Source organism: Anomaloglossus baeobatrachus, chromosome 12, assembly GCF_048569485.1.
Source record: "Anomaloglossus baeobatrachus isolate aAnoBae1 chromosome 12, aAnoBae1.hap1, whole genome shotgun sequence".
Classification (NCBI taxonomy): domain Eukaryota; kingdom Metazoa; phylum Chordata; class Amphibia; order Anura; family Aromobatidae; genus Anomaloglossus; species Anomaloglossus baeobatrachus.
The window spans coordinates 32014450-32031756 of record NC_134364.1 but is presented as its reverse complement, the minus strand read 5'-3'; positions in this window follow the sequence as shown (position 1 = coordinate 32031756).

The window sequence follows — 17307 nt, the reverse complement described above, 5'->3', positions numbered from 1 at the left end:
TAGGAGCCGGGAAGACGGCTCGGTGGAACCGAGGTGGACCGGGACAGGGTTGTAGCCCACCAGTACCGACCCGGGGAACCAACTCGGAAACCGGAGCACAAAGGGGGGTACTCAGACCCTGAAGCTAGGTCCAGAAGCTATCCATCCCCTGCGAAACTTCAACTTCGTCACTGATTCTTGCACATTATTGTCAAGAATCTGCTAATGCTAAGTTGAATCCATGCGACCCTCAACTTTAACAAGATTCCTGGTGCCGTCATTGGCCACCCAGCCCCAAAGCATGATGGAACCTCCACCAAATTTTACTGTGGGTAGCAAGTGCTTTTCTTGGAATGCCGTGTTTTTTTGCCTCCATGCATAACGCCTTTTTGTATGACCAAACAACTCAATCCTTATTTCATCAGTCCACAGGATCTTCTTCTAAAATGTAACTGGCTTGTCCAAATGTGCTTTTGCATACCTCAGGCGACTCTGTTTGTGGCGTGCTTGCAGAAACGGCTTCTTTCGCATCACTCTCCCATACAGCTTCTCCTTGTGCAACGTGCGCTGTATTGTTGACCGATGCACATTGACACCATCTGCAGCAAGATGAAGCTGCAGGTCTTTGGAGGTGGTCTGTGGATTGTCCTTGACTGTTCTCACCATTCTTTTTCTCTGCCTTTCTGATATTTTTCTTGGCCTGCCACTTCTGGGCTTAACAAGAACTGTACCTGTGTTCTTCCATTTCCTTACTATGTTCCTCACAGTGGAAACTGACACTTTAAATCTCTGAGACAACTTTTTGTATCCTTCCCCTGAACAACTATGTTGAATAATCTTTGTTTTGAGATTGTTTGAGAGTTGTTTTGAGGAGCCCATGATGCCACTCTTCATAGGAGATTCAAATAGGAGAACAACTTGCAAGTGGCCACCTTAAATACCTTTTCTCATGATTGGATACACCTGCCTATGAAGTTCAAAGCTCAATGAGGTAACAAAGCCAATTTAGTGCTTTAGTAACTCAGTAAAAAGTAGTTAGGAATGTTCACATCAAGAAATTGATAAGGGTGCCCATACTTTTGCAGCGGTCAAATTTTGTTTTAATGCGGATTGCACATTTTCTGTTAGTACAATAAACCTCATTTCAATCCAGAAATATTACTGAGTCCATCAGTTATTAGATATATGAAACTGAAATAGCTGTTGCAAAAACCCAAATTGTTATAAAGAAAAAAGGTAACATTAATAGGGGTGCCCAAACTTTTTCATATGACTGTATCTCTGGCAGTGACCAGCAAACAGGAGGGGGAATTAGAAGGGTGTGGCGTCTTGCCATTGGCTGTAGCTAAATAGTGGTAACGTCAGCTGGATGACACACGCCACCTACAGTCAGCCAGTGGTACTGCAGGTTCCAGGGAAATACAGCTTAGTGAATAAGCGGAGCCTGCGCCCACCAGAGCCGCTGGCACTGACTCCTCTCCCATCACCAGCACTGTCCACAGTGGGAACATGGCATTGCCTGGTGACAGAAGCAGAATTTGCAGGAGCGGGCTCTGGTGGTGATGTGACAGCTATATACCGTAGCATAACCAAGAACTGGAACTATTAAGCCGGCGTCACACGGTACGATATATCGGGCGATATGTCGGTGGGGTCACGGAGTTTGTGACGCACATCCGGCATTGTTTGATATATCGTGGCGTGTGACAGCTACGAACGACTGTGAACGAGCAAAAATACTCACCTTATCGTTGCTCGTTGACACGTCGCTCATTTTCAAAATGTCGGTCCTCCTTCTGTGCTCCGTTTGTTCATCGTTCCCTAGGCAGCATACGTTGCTCCGTGTGACACCCCGGGAACGACGAACACATCTTACCTGCATCCCACTGGCAATGCGGAAGGAAGGAGGTGGGCGGGATGTTATGTCCCGCTCATCTCCACCCCTCCGCTTCTATTGGCCGGCCGCTGTGTGACGTCGCTGTGACGCCGAACGTCCCTCCCCCTTCAGGAAGAGGATGTTTGCCGTCCATAGCGAGGTCATCCGGGAGGTAAGTACGTGTGACAGGGGGTTAACGACTTTGTGCGCCACGGGCAACTAATTGCCCGTGACGCACAAACGATGGGGGTGGGTGCGATCGCTCATGCGATCGCACGATAGATCGTACCGTGTGACGCCGGCTTTACAGCCTGTATAAAAGCCAAGGTAGGGAATTCAGCAGCTACTTTGTGGTGAATCTGAATCATGAGAGGATGTCACAAATTGGCAACTGAGATAGGGAGAGAAAGCCATAAACACTGAACATTACAGATAATGCACATGTCAAGGGTGTGTCACAAGTGACAGACAGTCCTGTGGTGTCCGGCTATAGAAGGTCTCAGCATTTGGTTGTGCAAACTGCTCTCTGACCTTCTATTATTTCTGCTTGATGCATATGGTATGTTATGTATCTCATCGGCTTGGGGGTTTATCTCTTTATCTCTTTCCCTTTAGGACCCTGCAGATTTCCTCACCCTTTCAGCTGTTTTCATCAGCATTTCCGTTTGTGTCATTAAATACTGCAATTCCCTTCTGGCCTGGGGCCTAGGTATCCTACTTGGTGCATAAGTGTGGAATCTATCTAGGGCGATGAGGGAAGCCAGGGCCCAGCAGAAGGTTTGGTCAGGGGTCACCATCTCCCCCTTCCTTAGTAACAAGGTCTACCTTCCCTTTTCCCGTTCGCTGGGTACTTCCCCATACCTAGTGTGACAGTATGACAGCATAGCAGTGAAAACGGTTGCTATCCATGTTGAGATCACTATGACATTATGTGACTGGGAATTTTGGATCACAAGGCCTAGGCTTTGTCTGTAACCAGGAAAGTATATAGATCTGCAGAGGAGCCATCGACTCAAAAAATCTACTGAGGTAACCGGGAACAAAAATTAACATGCTATCAATTAAATTAATTAAATTAATTAAAATAAAGGAAAAATTAAAAGGAATAGAAAAATATGAAAAAAATCTCTTGTAATTTCCTGGTACTGTACCACTTTGCAGATTTTACAGTCAATTTTACAGCCTATTGGTGCACTGTGGATTTTTTTTTTTACAGCGGTGTGAAATAAAAAAATTTATTAACGCACACACAAAAATGTATTAGCGCACACACAAAAATGTATTCACGCACACACAAAAATGTATTAGCGCACACACAAAAAATGTATTAGCGCACACACAGAGCCTGTTGTGTGTGAACTGGCCATATTGTGCAGAAATGTAATTTACCTTCTCCGTAGATCTGTATATATGGATATGGCAACATAAACAATGGTCTCCTTGATCTGCTGTCGGTGAACATATTTTGACATGAAGGACTTCACGTTTCAGCACTCCAGGTGCCCAGTGCACTTAGTGTAAAGTGGCTTCCGCTTCAAGGCATGGTATTCTCAGCCTTTCATCCTCATACCCTGTGATAACATTCACAATTGTATCTTTGTTTTATGCGGACACTACAAAGTCACCAGGAACATATCTTGTCCACCCATTGCCCCATGCTCCGCGAATGAATGCCAATGTCTTCTAACAATACCGAACCATAAGGCTATTCTAAAAATATATTCAGGGAATGTGACCCATTAGAATACATTAGTCGTCCTCCAATAAATAAAGTTGCCCTGCCATCTCGTTCCCACCGCCGCAATGTGATGGATTTAATACTGTACGCCGCCCTTTGGTGCATTATACCGTTATACTCTTGAAAATGCGTTTGCATTAAAATATAAGACAAACGTCTACCCATCGAGCAGAAAGAAAGTATAAAAAGACTCAATTTTAGGTCACATGAACACTATAAAATTATTTTTGTGAATACAAAAAGAAAAAGTTCAGCTTCTCAGACACAAGGATGCATAAGAGAAGCCAACATGCCTGGGTGAATGGGCCACCAGCGAGTTGGTGATTGTCAGACACCGGAAAACTGTGGGTGGCCTGCAGCTAAGCTGGGAATTGGTCTTGTTAATTGAGTGTAAGCTCTGGCCTATTCACAGACATGAACTCACATAGACAAAGATCATCTATACACAGAGGTCAAAAGTGGACAATGCCGCTTCCCTCCCATTTCCCAGCACCTTAACTGATCCCGTGGTCTCCAGCGCTGGGCTTTCTCGTGTCCTGACATGATAGCACCAGTGACATTGGTGATATGCTAATTCACCACCATTGTCAAATGGGATTTGCAAGGAATTATTACATCTTTTCTGGCCATTGTATGGACTCTAATGTTCTTCTTATTCCTGACCTTCAAGGCGTCTGCTCATGGTAAAGGGAAATCAAATTTAACGTAAACCTTATTTGCCTCTTATTTAATAAATCATCTACAGTTGTGGTTAATATAGCTAATAAAGTGAGCCTTGATTTACAGATACCTTCTAAGGCCTCTGTCACATGCCCGTGAAAATCACGCACGTGTTTCACGGATGTGTCAAAGGTGCATGTTCCCCTCCGTGAGCCGTGTTTACGGCACACATGTGTTCTCCCTGTGTTACCCATGATAACACACGGAGAACGAGAACTTTCAACTCACCTGTCCTTGGCGTCGCTCTCCGTGGTGCTGATCTTCCATCTCCGGTCCTGCTTCCGGCTGCAGTGAAGTGAATATTAAATGAGCATAATGAGCGGCGGTCGGCAGCAAGTGACAGCAGCGGCAGAGACTGTAGGGCTGGAGAAGGTGAGTAAAGATTTGTTATTTTTTTTCTCTGACACGTGAGTTTTCTCCGGCACGTGTCACACGGGACTGCATCCACACTACATCCGTGTGGTACGGGAGCGGGCCGTGTGACACCTGTGATGCCGGAGAAAAACGGACATGTCAGAGTGAGAAACACACGGACACACGTAAGTACGGAACGGACACATGTTCTGTTCCAAAATACTTACGTGTGTCCAAGCCATTAGGAATACCTAGGTCCACGTGTGTACGTGTCTCCGGTACGTGAGAAAACTGTCAAACACGTACTAGAGGCACAAACGTGTGACAGAGGCCTAATATGTTATATCCTTTACTAAGAGGTCTCTCATTCTTAGGCCTTTTTCATACGTCCGTGTCTCCGGTACGTGTTTGGTCCGTTTCCTCACGTACCGGAGACACGGGCACACGTAGACCCATTAAATTCAATGGGTCTGCACTCACGTGCGTATTCTGCCATGGACCGTGTGTATGTGTGGAGCATACGGGTGTCAGTGTGCTCCACACGTCAACATGTCCGTTTTTCTCCGGCATCACGGGTGTCACACGGAACGCATACGGACCACACGGAGGTGTTCCGTGTAACACGCACCGAAGAAAACACACGTGTCTGAGAAAAAAATAACAATAATAATAACTTTACTCACCTTCTCCAGCCCTGCTGTCTCTGCCGCTGCTGTCACTTGCTTCCGACCCTCCGCTCATTATGCTCATTGAATATTCACTTCACTGCGGCCCGAAGCAGCAGCAGCCAGGAGTTGGCAGGACCGGAGACCGAAGATCAGCACCACGAACAGCGACGCCAGGGACAGGTGAGCAGAAAGTTCCCGTTCTCCATGTGTTATTACGGATAACACTTGGAGAACACACGTGTGCCATAAACACGGCTCACGGAGGGCAAAACGCATCTCAGACACGTCCGTGAAAAACGTGCGTGATTTTCACGGACGTGAGAAAGAGGCCTTATAAAGGATGGACAACTCTGCTGCATACTGACAGTGAATGCACAAAACTACACATGGCAGACAGAGCATGCAGCACACATCCTACTTGTAGCCTCTTCTTGCAACAGGTGGGTGCAGGTGCCCAAAAGGCTGACCCTCCCACTGAGAGGTTCATGCGGATCACTGGCTGTTAGCCAGAGCCGCTACAAAGAGCATCTATAGAATTGGAGAACAGCACAGTGATTTAATTTGGCGCTTTGTAATACTTTACTTCTGCTGCAGGGTGTTACCTGTCTGGGCTCCAGGGCTGGGTTTGGCTTCTTCCATTTCATATGGCCAGCTTCCTCTTTGCTGGTCTTCACCAAGTTACTCCAGAGGTGGAGCGATTGAGGTTACAGGGGTCGCAACCGCAACCAGACCCAGGGGTTCAGGGGTTATATTAAAATATGACGTATAATCAGGGAATATATATAAGTAGAATTCAAGAAAATTATTCCCAAAGTGCAACATTTTTTTTAAATATCAAAAAGGTTCTGGACACAGCAATGGACAACCTAAGGTGATCTCTTTAGATCTTCTAAATACAGGGTAGTCTCTCCATCTGCTCCTGGATACCAGGGGCAGACTGGAGGATCCTAGATACGATCCATCACATACATAAATCACACAGGTAATGGTTTGATACAAACAATTATATACATAGAACTCAATAATAAGCCAATACTCAGCAGTATTTAGATAGACAATCAGGGTCTTTATCAGAGAACCATTCCACTTTTGTGGATAGATGAAATTGCTGTTGGCAATGCTAAAGCAGTCATCAGTATGTTGTATACACCGTTGTATATAGATGGTAAGCCTGGTGATTTTGCCTTGACGCGTTTTCCCTTACACAATGGTTCTTCAGCAGGCTATGAATACAAATATGGTCCATCAGAGATCCCTCCATTGTAAAGTAATATACATAGAACACAAAAGATGCACAATTTGTATATATTTGCCCTAAGCAAAAGATGAAAGATGAATAATCCAAATCACAGATGCAGTTCCATGGTAAACCGATCCTGGATAGTCCTGCCTTGGGCACAGTCAATGCTGTAGAGATTCCACCTTCAGCAGTCAGGGAGGCACCATGGAAGTACATGTCCGAGTGGGGTCTAAATACCTACACCCAGTTACACCTGAATCAAGTTAGTCATCAATAAACAATCAAGCAGTGACGTGTGACATTTTAACGATACAATCGCGCATGCGTGGGCCGCCTAGCAACAAAAGCGTCATGATTGACCGCATAGTGATGTTTATACATGCCGCGCGCATGCGCAGACCGGCTACGGAGCGCCACAATAATCAAATAGTGGGCCGTTCAATACCAGGTCCCGCGCATGCGTACAGCAGGTACCATTGACGTTTCACACTGCAGGTCACATGGCCCGATCAAATCAGCGTCTAGACAATAACCATGCTCAGCGCCTGCCTCTCACATCACATGATCAGAAGAAGCGTCCAGTAAGTAACGGACATGTCACTGCTTATTCTGAGGTTATGTAGCTACCATATCCGTATTCTACTGTAATGGAGCGTAAAACAGTGGAGACAGGGTAAACAGATGCCCGGGTGGGTATATACATTTAAGTACCAACGAACATGGCAGATACATAATATACATATCGTACGGATTATCAACACAAATACAATTACCGTATTTTTCGGACTATAAGACGCACCTGACCATAAGACGCACCCTGGTTTTAGAGGAGGAAAATAAGAAAATAAAATTTTAACCAAAAACACAGATCAGCTGACCGGGACAGACAGGAAGATATCGCGATGCTGCAGGCAACGGTGACGGCTCCACACACGGTGACGGGTGAGTGTACTGATTCACTGCACCCCGCGCTGATAATGATGCACGGAGGCAGTGAATACAGCCGCACATGATCACTCCAGGCTGTAGTTGCCAGGGATGATCATGCGGGCAGGCTGTTTAATAAGCGCACATTCCCCACCCATCACCCCGCGCACCTGTCTGTCAGCGCTGACTTCAGCGCTGACAGATGATGGGCGGGAGGATGGGCGTGCATATTAAATGAGTGGGCCCACGTGGTCACGGCAGGCTGCTGCAGCCTGCTCATGCCCCCGATGACCCGCTCCACCGCAGCACCCTCATTCCCCGCAGCCACATTCAGACCATTAGATGCACCCCCACTTTCCCCCAACATTTGGGGGGAAAAAAGTGCGTCTTATGGTCCGAAAAATACGGTATAATATAGCCATATGGGATTCATTCGAAATTCGGGCAGTATATTAAGATAATAAGATAAATATAGTCTGTCAATACAGACAATCCCCATATAGGGAATTTATTGCTCACTTGAGTATGGAATTGCAGGATCATAAAATCAAATAAAGACAATCAAGCAGCTATGAGGGGAGAAAGCACGTAAATGACAGTTGTTCATTTAGTCCCTTTGGGGTCATTGACCCCATCCTAAAAATCCAAGCTGCCTCCTTTTGTAAAAGTACCCTATCAAAATTTCCTCCTCTCACATTTGGTTTGACCAGTTCAATCATTGCAAAATTAATGTCCCCATGCACTGTATTCATATGTCTCGCAGTGGGGGTATCTCTCCCATTGCGGATATCGGATAAATGCTCCCCTATTAGTTTTTTAATTTCCCGGAATGTCTTCCTCACATAATCCAGAGGACATGACCATGTGGCTCTATAGATGACCCCAGATATACTGCAGTTCCCAAAATCTCTTAGAAAAAAATCTCCTACCGTTAGATGAACTAAAGAAGGATTTACATTGGTCAATAGATTTACAAATACTACAATTGCCACATCTAAAAAAAACCGCAAATGCGCCTATCAAGCCACGTACCTTCCGTCCAAAAATCTACCAAAAAGATCAATTGATTGGGCCCTGAAGTCACTATCCCTAGAACAGTTCCTGCATATCTGCAGGAACTGTCCCTTAGGGATTCCTTTCCTAAGTGGATAAGGATGATGGTTATCCCACCTTAGGAGGGAATTTGTGGCCGTGGGTTTGCGATACGTTATGGTGTGTAATTTGCCATTGTAATCCTTACAAATGGTCAAATCCAGAAAATTAATAATGTGGGGATCACAGACTGATGTGAAACGCAAACCAAGGTCATTTTTGTTTAGGGAATCAACAAATAACTGAAAACCGGGAACAGAACCAATCCAGAGGATGAGGATGTCATCAATGTATCAGACCCAAAGTCCAATACATTGATGAGAGTCCCCATCCTCCCCCCCAAAAAACACTGTTTCCTCCCTCCAGCCTAGGAATAGATTAGCATAGATGGGGGCACCAGGGCTCCCCATTGCTGTACCCCTAAGCTGGTGGAAGTACTTGGTGTTGAAAAGAAAATAATTGTGGGTTAATGTGAAAGATAACAACTCCTCTATCAGGGCACTATGCCTGCCACATTCAACAGCTCTAGATCTGAGGAAATGATTAACCGCCACAATGCCCAAATGATGGGGAATGGAAATGTATAGAGCCTCTACGTCTATAGAGGCCAAGATGGTATTGGGTCCTACACTCATATCTTCAAGAAGTTGAAGAAGATGGGGTGTATCGCGGACATACGAAGGTAAAGAGGTTACAAAAGGGTGTAAAACCCTATCTATGTAGATACCCACATTTTGTGACAAAGAATTAATACCTGCAACAATAGGCCTCCCCTTGAGTGGATGAAGGCCCTTATGGACCTTCGGGAGAGCATAAAAAACTGGAACCATAGGTGAATGGGGTGTCAGAAAAACATACATTTTGCAAGATGAGACTATCAGATTTCACTTTATCCAAAATGGAGAGGAGGGCATCTATATATGGCTTTGTGGGGTCAGCTGACAAGGGTCCATATGTACTTCGATCTTTAAGGATATCGTTACACATTTTCAAATAAACGGGATGACTCAAGACAACCAAATTTCCTTCTTTGTCTGATGCTTTACAAATAAGACTGTTATCATTCATCAGACCATTTAGAGCTTTTCTTTCTCTTCCCGATAAATTGGATAAGTGGAGAGGGCCAAATTGCGGGATCTTTGTTAGATCATCCTGAACTAATTTTAAAAATATGTCAACGCTCGTGCAATTTTTTGATTTTGTGATCCTGCAATTTCATACTCAAGTGAGCAATAAATTCCCTATATGGGGATTGTCTGTATTGACAGACTATATTTATCTTCTTATTATAGGAACCTTGCTCTGAACCATGTCTGGACTTATTAACATGCTTTAAATAAATTTCTATGTTTTAATATATCCTCCTCGACTCTGTTGCTGGAATCCTTGGATCTCCCTATGTACAAAGACTGCCAGCTCTTTTTTTCCCTGCACGAGTCTCGGATGCAGTGGTCTCCTGTGACTTCAGTTGAGCGGATACAAAATTTTTCTTTCTGGAACACTCTGATGTTATCATCCCTGTTCTTTAAAATGTATTCATTTAGTCAGGGCCGTATTTACCATTAGGAACCCGTGGTCCCGTGCCTAGGGCGGCAGGATGCAGGGGGCGGCACCTTCTAGCAGTAAAAAAAAAAAAAATTTTTTTTTTACACATTCATTAAATCTGCTGTATTTTCGGAGGGGGAGGGGGGAGAGGCGCACCTTTATTTATTTGTATCCGCATCAATTAAGACGCGAATGCAGACAAACTGCGGCAGCCGGGCACAGAGAGCTGATTGACCCCGGAACTGCCGGCGCCTGCACTTCCGGGGTCACAAGCACGCCAATCAGCTCCTTCCTCTGTCCTGCGTCCAATGCTGTGTGGATTTCACATGCAGAGCTCACAGCAGGACGCCGCAGAGGACGCCGCGATGGAAGCCGGTGTCAGAAGAGGATACTCACGTGAGCCAGGAAGATGACGGCGGGCCCTGGAGCAGGTAAGTGCTTGCAGAGCTGAAGATTCATAAGGAGCGTGGGGGTGTCTCTAATGCAGACTGGAGATCTGCGTATGGGGTGGGAGGAGAGAGGCTGATACTGGGGGAGACTTGGGGGAAGAGAAGCGGATACTGGGGGAGGCTGGGAGGAGAGAGTCTGATGCTGGGGGAGGCTGGGAGGGGGGAGGCTGATGTTGTGGAAGGCTGGGATTGGGGGAGGCTGATGCTGGGGGAGGCTGGGAGGAGGGAGGCTGATGCTGAGAGAGGCTGATGCTGGGGGAGGCTGGATGGGGGGAGGCTGATGCTGGGGGAGGCTGGGAGGAGGGAGGCTGATGCTGAGGGAGGCTGGGAGGAGAGATGCTGATGCTGGGGGAGGCTGGTGCTGGGGGAGGCTGATGCTGGGGGAGGCTGGGAGGAGGGAGGCTGATGCTGGGGGAGGCTGGGAGGAGGGAGGCTGATGCTGAGGGAGTCTGGGAGGGGGGAGGCTGGGAGGAGAGAGGCTGATGCTGGGGGAGGCTGGGAGGAAAGAGGCTGATGCTGAGGGAGGCTGATGCTGGAAGAGGCTGATGCTTCGGGAGGCTCGGAGGAGAGAGGCTGATGCTGAGGGAGGCTGATGCTGGGGGAGGCTGGGAGGAGAGAAGCTGATGCTGGGGGAGGCTGGGAGGAAAGAGGCTGATGCTGAGGGAGGCTGATGCTGGGAGAGGCTGATGCTTCGGGAGGCTGATGCTGGGGGAGACTGGGAGGAGACAGGCTGATGCTGGGGGAGGCTAGGAGGGGGGAGGCTGATGCTGGGGGAGGCTGATGCCGGGGGAGGCTGATGCTGAGGGAGGCTGATGCTGGGGGAGGCTGGGAGGAGAAAGGCTGATGCTGGGGGAGGCTGATGCTGGGGGAGGCTGGGAGGGGGAGGTTGATGCTGGGGGAGGCTGGGAGGAGAGAGGCTGATGCTGGGGGAGAGGCTGCTGGTGAAGGCGGGGGAGAGTGGCTGCTGCTGAGGGAATGGGAGAGAGGGGCCAATCCTAGAGACAGAGGACAAGGGTTGAGGGATAGTGCAATGACAAAATCGATGGCGGGGGAGTGTAAGGACTCAGAATGAGAGGGGGGCAGCATTGGGAGCTCATTATGGAGAAGGGGCAGCATGTGTGGGCTCAGTATGGAGTGGAGCAATGTAGGGGAGTCAATATCAAGAGTGGGGTAGTGTGTGTGTGTGTGTGTGTGTGTGTGTGTGTGTGGGAGGGGTGTCTCAGCATAAGCGTTAGTGTGGTGGTCTTAGTATGATGAATGGGGCAGCATGGAGGTGTCATTATGAAAAAGAGGAAGGCAGCATTAGGAGCTCATGGAGAGGGGCAGCATGCATGGGACATTGTGAGGAGGGAACAGCATGCATGGGACACTGTGAGGAGGGGGCAGCATGCATGGGACATTGTGAGGAGGGGGCAGCATGCATGGGACACTGTGAGGAGGGGGCAGCATGCATGGAACATTGGGAGGAGGGGGCAGCATGCATGGGACATTGTGAGGAGGGGGCAGCATGCATGGGACATTGTGAGGAGGGGGCAGCATGCATGGGACATTGTGAGGACGGGGAAGCATGCATGGGACACTGTGAGGAGGGGGCAGCATGCATGGGACATTGGGAGGAGGGGGCAGCATGCATGGGACATTGTGAGGAGGGGGCAGCATGCATGGGACATTGTGAGGAGGGGGCACCATGCATGGGACATTGTGAGGAGGGGGCAGCATGCATGGAACATTGTGAGGAGGGGGCAGCAAGCATGGGACATTGTGAGGAGGGGGCAGCATGCATGGGACACTGTGAGGAGGGGGTAGCAAGCATGGGACATTGTGAGGAGGGGGCAGCATGCATGGGACATTGTGAGGAGGGGGCAGCATGCATGGGACATTGTGAGGGGGGGCAACATGATGTGAGGTCAATGTGCAGATCATATTTCATAATTGAGGAAGGTGTGGTGGGTATAATTTATAAGGGAGGGCAGTGTGTAGTTTATTAGGGGCAGTGTGACAGTCACAGTATATAAGTGGGGACGGTGTGCTGGGAATATTTTATACTCATGCTATGTTTTGATGTGCCTGTGGTGATCCCCATGGGGGGGGTTAGTGCCCTTCGTTTCTCATTGATACTTTTTCAAGTGTTTTACAGAATAGATCTGCCTTAAACAGATGTCGTGTGCGAAAACTCAGTGTTACGTTGTCACTAAGGGGCGCCACCACTTAAAGTGCCTAGGGCAGCACGAAGGCAAAATACAGCCCTGCATGTAGTAGTGCCCACTGCTACCATGTCCTTTCCAAGACTCAAGATACACTTTTTATTTGGCTTTGTCACATTAAGGTGACTGACTCAGCTGCTCCTGAGTGCTACCCTGCATGAAGCTCCAATTACCAAGTCAGCGCTGCGGTTCCTTGTGTTGCACCATGAATTCTGTATATCAAGGCATCTGTCAGCCTACTTATCTCTGCTTTTCCTGATACCAACTGCACTTACAACTCGACGACTATATCAAGGTTCCTGACAGTCTACTCGGCTCTGCTATTCTTGGAGCTGGGCACACTCTCTTAAAGGCTGCTTTACACGCAGCGACATCGCTAGCGATCACACCCGCCCCTGTCGCTCATGCGCCACGGGCAAAATCGCTGCCCGTGACGGACAATATCGGTATTGCACGTCAGACGCACATACCTTACTAACAACGTCACTGTGGCCGGCGAACAACTTCTTTTCTAAGGGGGAGGTTCGTGCGGCGTCACAGCGACGTCACACAGCGGCCATCCAATAGAAGTGGAGGGGCGGAGAGCAGCCTCATTATCGCCACTCCCACCTCGTTGACGGAGGACGCAGGAACGCTGTTGTTCGTCTTCCCGGGGTGTCACATGTGGCGCCCCTGAGGCTTCCGTCGCCACAGGTCATTGCACCCCACCAGCGGTGTGATGCCCCATTCTGGGAGAGGAAGAGAGTGAACTCCGGTCCCCTGGTAAATCCACACTACACCCATTGTTAGGTACATACTGGGACCAGGGAAAGTGGCAGGCAACCCTCCCATGCTGCATGCTGAGAGGGGCTGTAAGACCCATCTGGTGAAGACCCTGGGACCCAGAGGTCCAGGTGACACCACGCAGAGAAAGAAAGGGTCGCAGGGCCACGGGTAGTCCTGGAGGTACCACGAGCAGTCCTTGATAGGTACCGAAGAGAGGGCCTAGAGGCGCCACGGGTAGTTGCAGGCTGCGGTGGCCTGTTCCACATTAACATCGGTGGAGTGATTAAGCTGCGACAGGGGACGGTCCCTAGAGACTGGCGGAGTGCAAAGACAATCTCCAAACAGTAAAAACCGAGGCCCAGGGAACGTTGTAAACTCCCAGGGCCAGAACCCATAGCAGACCTTCAGAAAAGGGGTGATCAGCCGACAGGTGACCCCCCAGCCTGGAGGCTGTAGTGGAGGCCAAGCCAGGTCCACCCTAACAAAGGCAAGGCTAAGTGAGACAGCGGAAGAAAGAGACACTAAGAGGAGGGCACCGGCTTTTACTCTCTGAATCACCCAGAAACGGCGGAGGTCCCTGACAGTGGTCCCAGCAGTCTGAGGGTCCCTACAGCTGTGACAAGAACTGTGAGTAAAGAACTTGAACTGCACCCTTGAAGTGGTCTCTGTTATTTCCGCTGCATAGACATTCACAAGCACCAACTGTGCCCCGGGCATTGCTCCACCTGTGGGGAGCAGTACCACCATTGCTGCCATAACATCATCCCGGAGGCCTCACACAGCAGCGGCGGCTTATTAGCCGCATACCACAGGTGGCGTCACGAACACAACCATTAACAAGCAAGCCACATATTTTACTGACACCCACCAGGGCCACGGAGCCGGGCCCAGCCACCACTGACTACCACCGGACTAGTCCGGCCCGGCACCGGGTGTCCCATAGCCCTGGGGTGGGCGAGTCAACTTTTGGCGTCACGAACAGGATTTCGTGCCCGGTCTAACCGGGTACTGTGCGCCTGAAGAACCGTGTGACAGACTGTGTACTTTACTGAGAAACCGCCGCCATTAGCGCTGCTGAGAGCGGGAAGAAGGGGGGCGTGCAAGAAGAAAGGGCGCGAAGAGAAGCCCCGCCCCCTTGTCCAAGAAAAGCGCGCGAAGCGGTGCCCGCCATAGAAGGCGGAGGAAGAAAAGATGGCACGTGAAGAAGCTAAAAGGATGGACGCCGAGCAACGAGCGGCCAGAGGAGGAGTGGCCGAGCCGGGACACGCACCTCAGAACCGGGTTGTGTCCTGCGTCCTGGAGAGCGGAGAAGATCCAGCCGCCGCTGCAGAGCCGGGTAAAGAGAGTGACACCCCCAGCCGGCGGAGCCCGGATTGCCAGGTGGGGTTCCTGCCCGGTCCTCCTGCAGGCGCGCGTGCCACGACCGCAGCTCCGATACCAGCACCCTGCAGCAAGACAGCGACCACCAGAACACCGGAGATGCAACTGAGGGGTGAGTCATTTAATGCCCCTGCCGGCGCGAGAGCCCCAACCCCCGCTGCCATGCCCGCGGTCCCTGGAGAGACGCCCGACACGGCGGCGCCGATCCGGGCATCAGCTACGCCAGGTGCGGCCCGCCAAGATCTCACCGCAGCAGCGACTCCAACCCAGGCCGCCGCCATGCCAGGCGCGGCCCGCCAAGACAAGGAGGCAGCCCCAGAAGAGCCAGAGTGGCGCCGTATGGCTGGTAACCCCCTGCAAGCCAGCAGCCTCGCGCCAGCCAGTAACCCTATGCAAGCCAGCAGCACTACCTCAGAGCAGGCCCAGGCCGCAGCATCTTGCAGCAGGCCTGCCACAGCCACGCAGGAGACGCAGACTGTGCTGACCGCTGTCTACCTGCTGCCAGGTGGGGAGCCGGAGAAGAATCCCTACAAGTAAAGATGAAGAGATGCTGAACTGTAGATAGCCCCTGTCTGCCCCTCATTCTTTTCGAAGATGACACCCTTCCTGCTGTACTGCCCCTCATGCTTTTTGAAGACGTCACCCCCCATGTTTATGTGTTACCGGGCCACTGAACTGGAATGTGGGCCCCGGTGGATGTGTATGTGTCTTATGTAACCAGGCCATTGGACTTAATGGCTGGTTGATTTTGTCCCATTGTTGTTTGATTGAAAGAAACGAACTGCCGGGCTACTGGACTTGTTGTAGCCGAAAATGTATATAGTTGCACCCGTTGTGCCCCCTACCAGAATTATGGGGGAAGTGCCCAAACTGTGCAATGAACTGAAAGTGCACACATAGTTTCTTTATAAGAAGTTGCAACGTTAAAGTAATTGTGCCTCCCATAAAGGGAAGAAATGTTTTATTGTTTTATGTTTTGCTTACCAAAAATGTTTTGCAGTTCTCCCACTTGTTTTTGTTGTTTTTCAGCCCGAGGACGTGCTGGGATTTGCTGTGGGGGAGTGTGGCGCCCCTGAGGCTTCCGTCGCCACAGGTCATTGCACCCCACCAGCGGTGTGATGCCCCATTCTGGGAGAGGAAGAGAGTGAACTCCGGTCCCCTGGTAAATCCACACTACACCCATTGTTAGGTACATACTGGGACCAGGGAAAGTGGCAGGCAACCCTCCCATGCTGCATGCTGAGAGGGGCTGTAAGACCCATCCCTGCTCCCATAGGGTGGTAGCTTAGCAACTGGGGAGGTGGGAGGTGCCACAAGAGAGCAGATAGAGGAAGGAAGGTCAAGTTAGTTTCAGTTTACCTCAGGGAGTGAGAGAAGCAGCATGTAGCTGTGAAAGAGCAAGGAGGGAGGAGGAGGCCTGCTGGAGGCAGGCAAGGAGGAGAAAGAAAAGAAAGAAAGAAAGAAGGAAAGAAAGCTCCAAGTCAGACAGGAGCAGAGGAACTGAAGGAGACGCTTCCTGGTGAAGACCCTGGGACCCAGAGGTCCAGGTGACACCACGCAGAGAAAGAAAGGGTCGCAGGGCCACGGGTAGTCCTGGAGGTACCACGAGCAGTCCTTGATAGGTACCGAAGAGAGGGCCTAGAGGCGCCACGGGTAGTTGCAGGCTGCGGTGGCCTGTTCCACATTAACATCGGTGGAGTGATTAAGCTGCAACAGGGGACGGTCCCTAGAGACTGGCGGAGTGCAAAGACAATCTCCAAACAGTAAAAACCGAGGCCCAGGGAACGTTGTAAACTCCCAGGGCCAGAACCCATAGCAGACCTTCAGAAAAGGGGTGATCAGCCGACAGGTGACCCCCCAGCCTGGAGGCTGTAGTGGAGCCCAAGCCAGGTCCACCCTAACAAAGGCAAGGCTAAGTGAGACAGCGGAAGAAAGAGACACTAAGAGGAGGGCACCGGCTTTTACTCTCTGAATCACCCAGAAACGGCGGAGGTCCCTGACAGTGGTCCCAGCAGTCTGAGGGTCCCTACAGCTGTGACAAGAACTGTGAGTAAAGAACTTGAACTGCACCCTTGAAGTGGTCTCTGTTATTTCCGCTGCATAGACATTCACAAGCACCAACTGTGCCCCGGGCATTGCTCCACCTGTGAGGAGCAGTACCACCATTGCTGCCATAACATCATCCCGGAGGCCTCACACAGCAGCGGCGGCTTATTAGCCGCATACCACAGGTGGCGTCACGAACACAACCATTAACAAGCAAGCCACATATTTTACTGACACCCACCAGGGCCACGGAGCCGGGCCCAGCCACCACTGACTACCACCGGACTAGTCCGGCCCGGCACCGGGTGTCCCATAGCCCTGGGG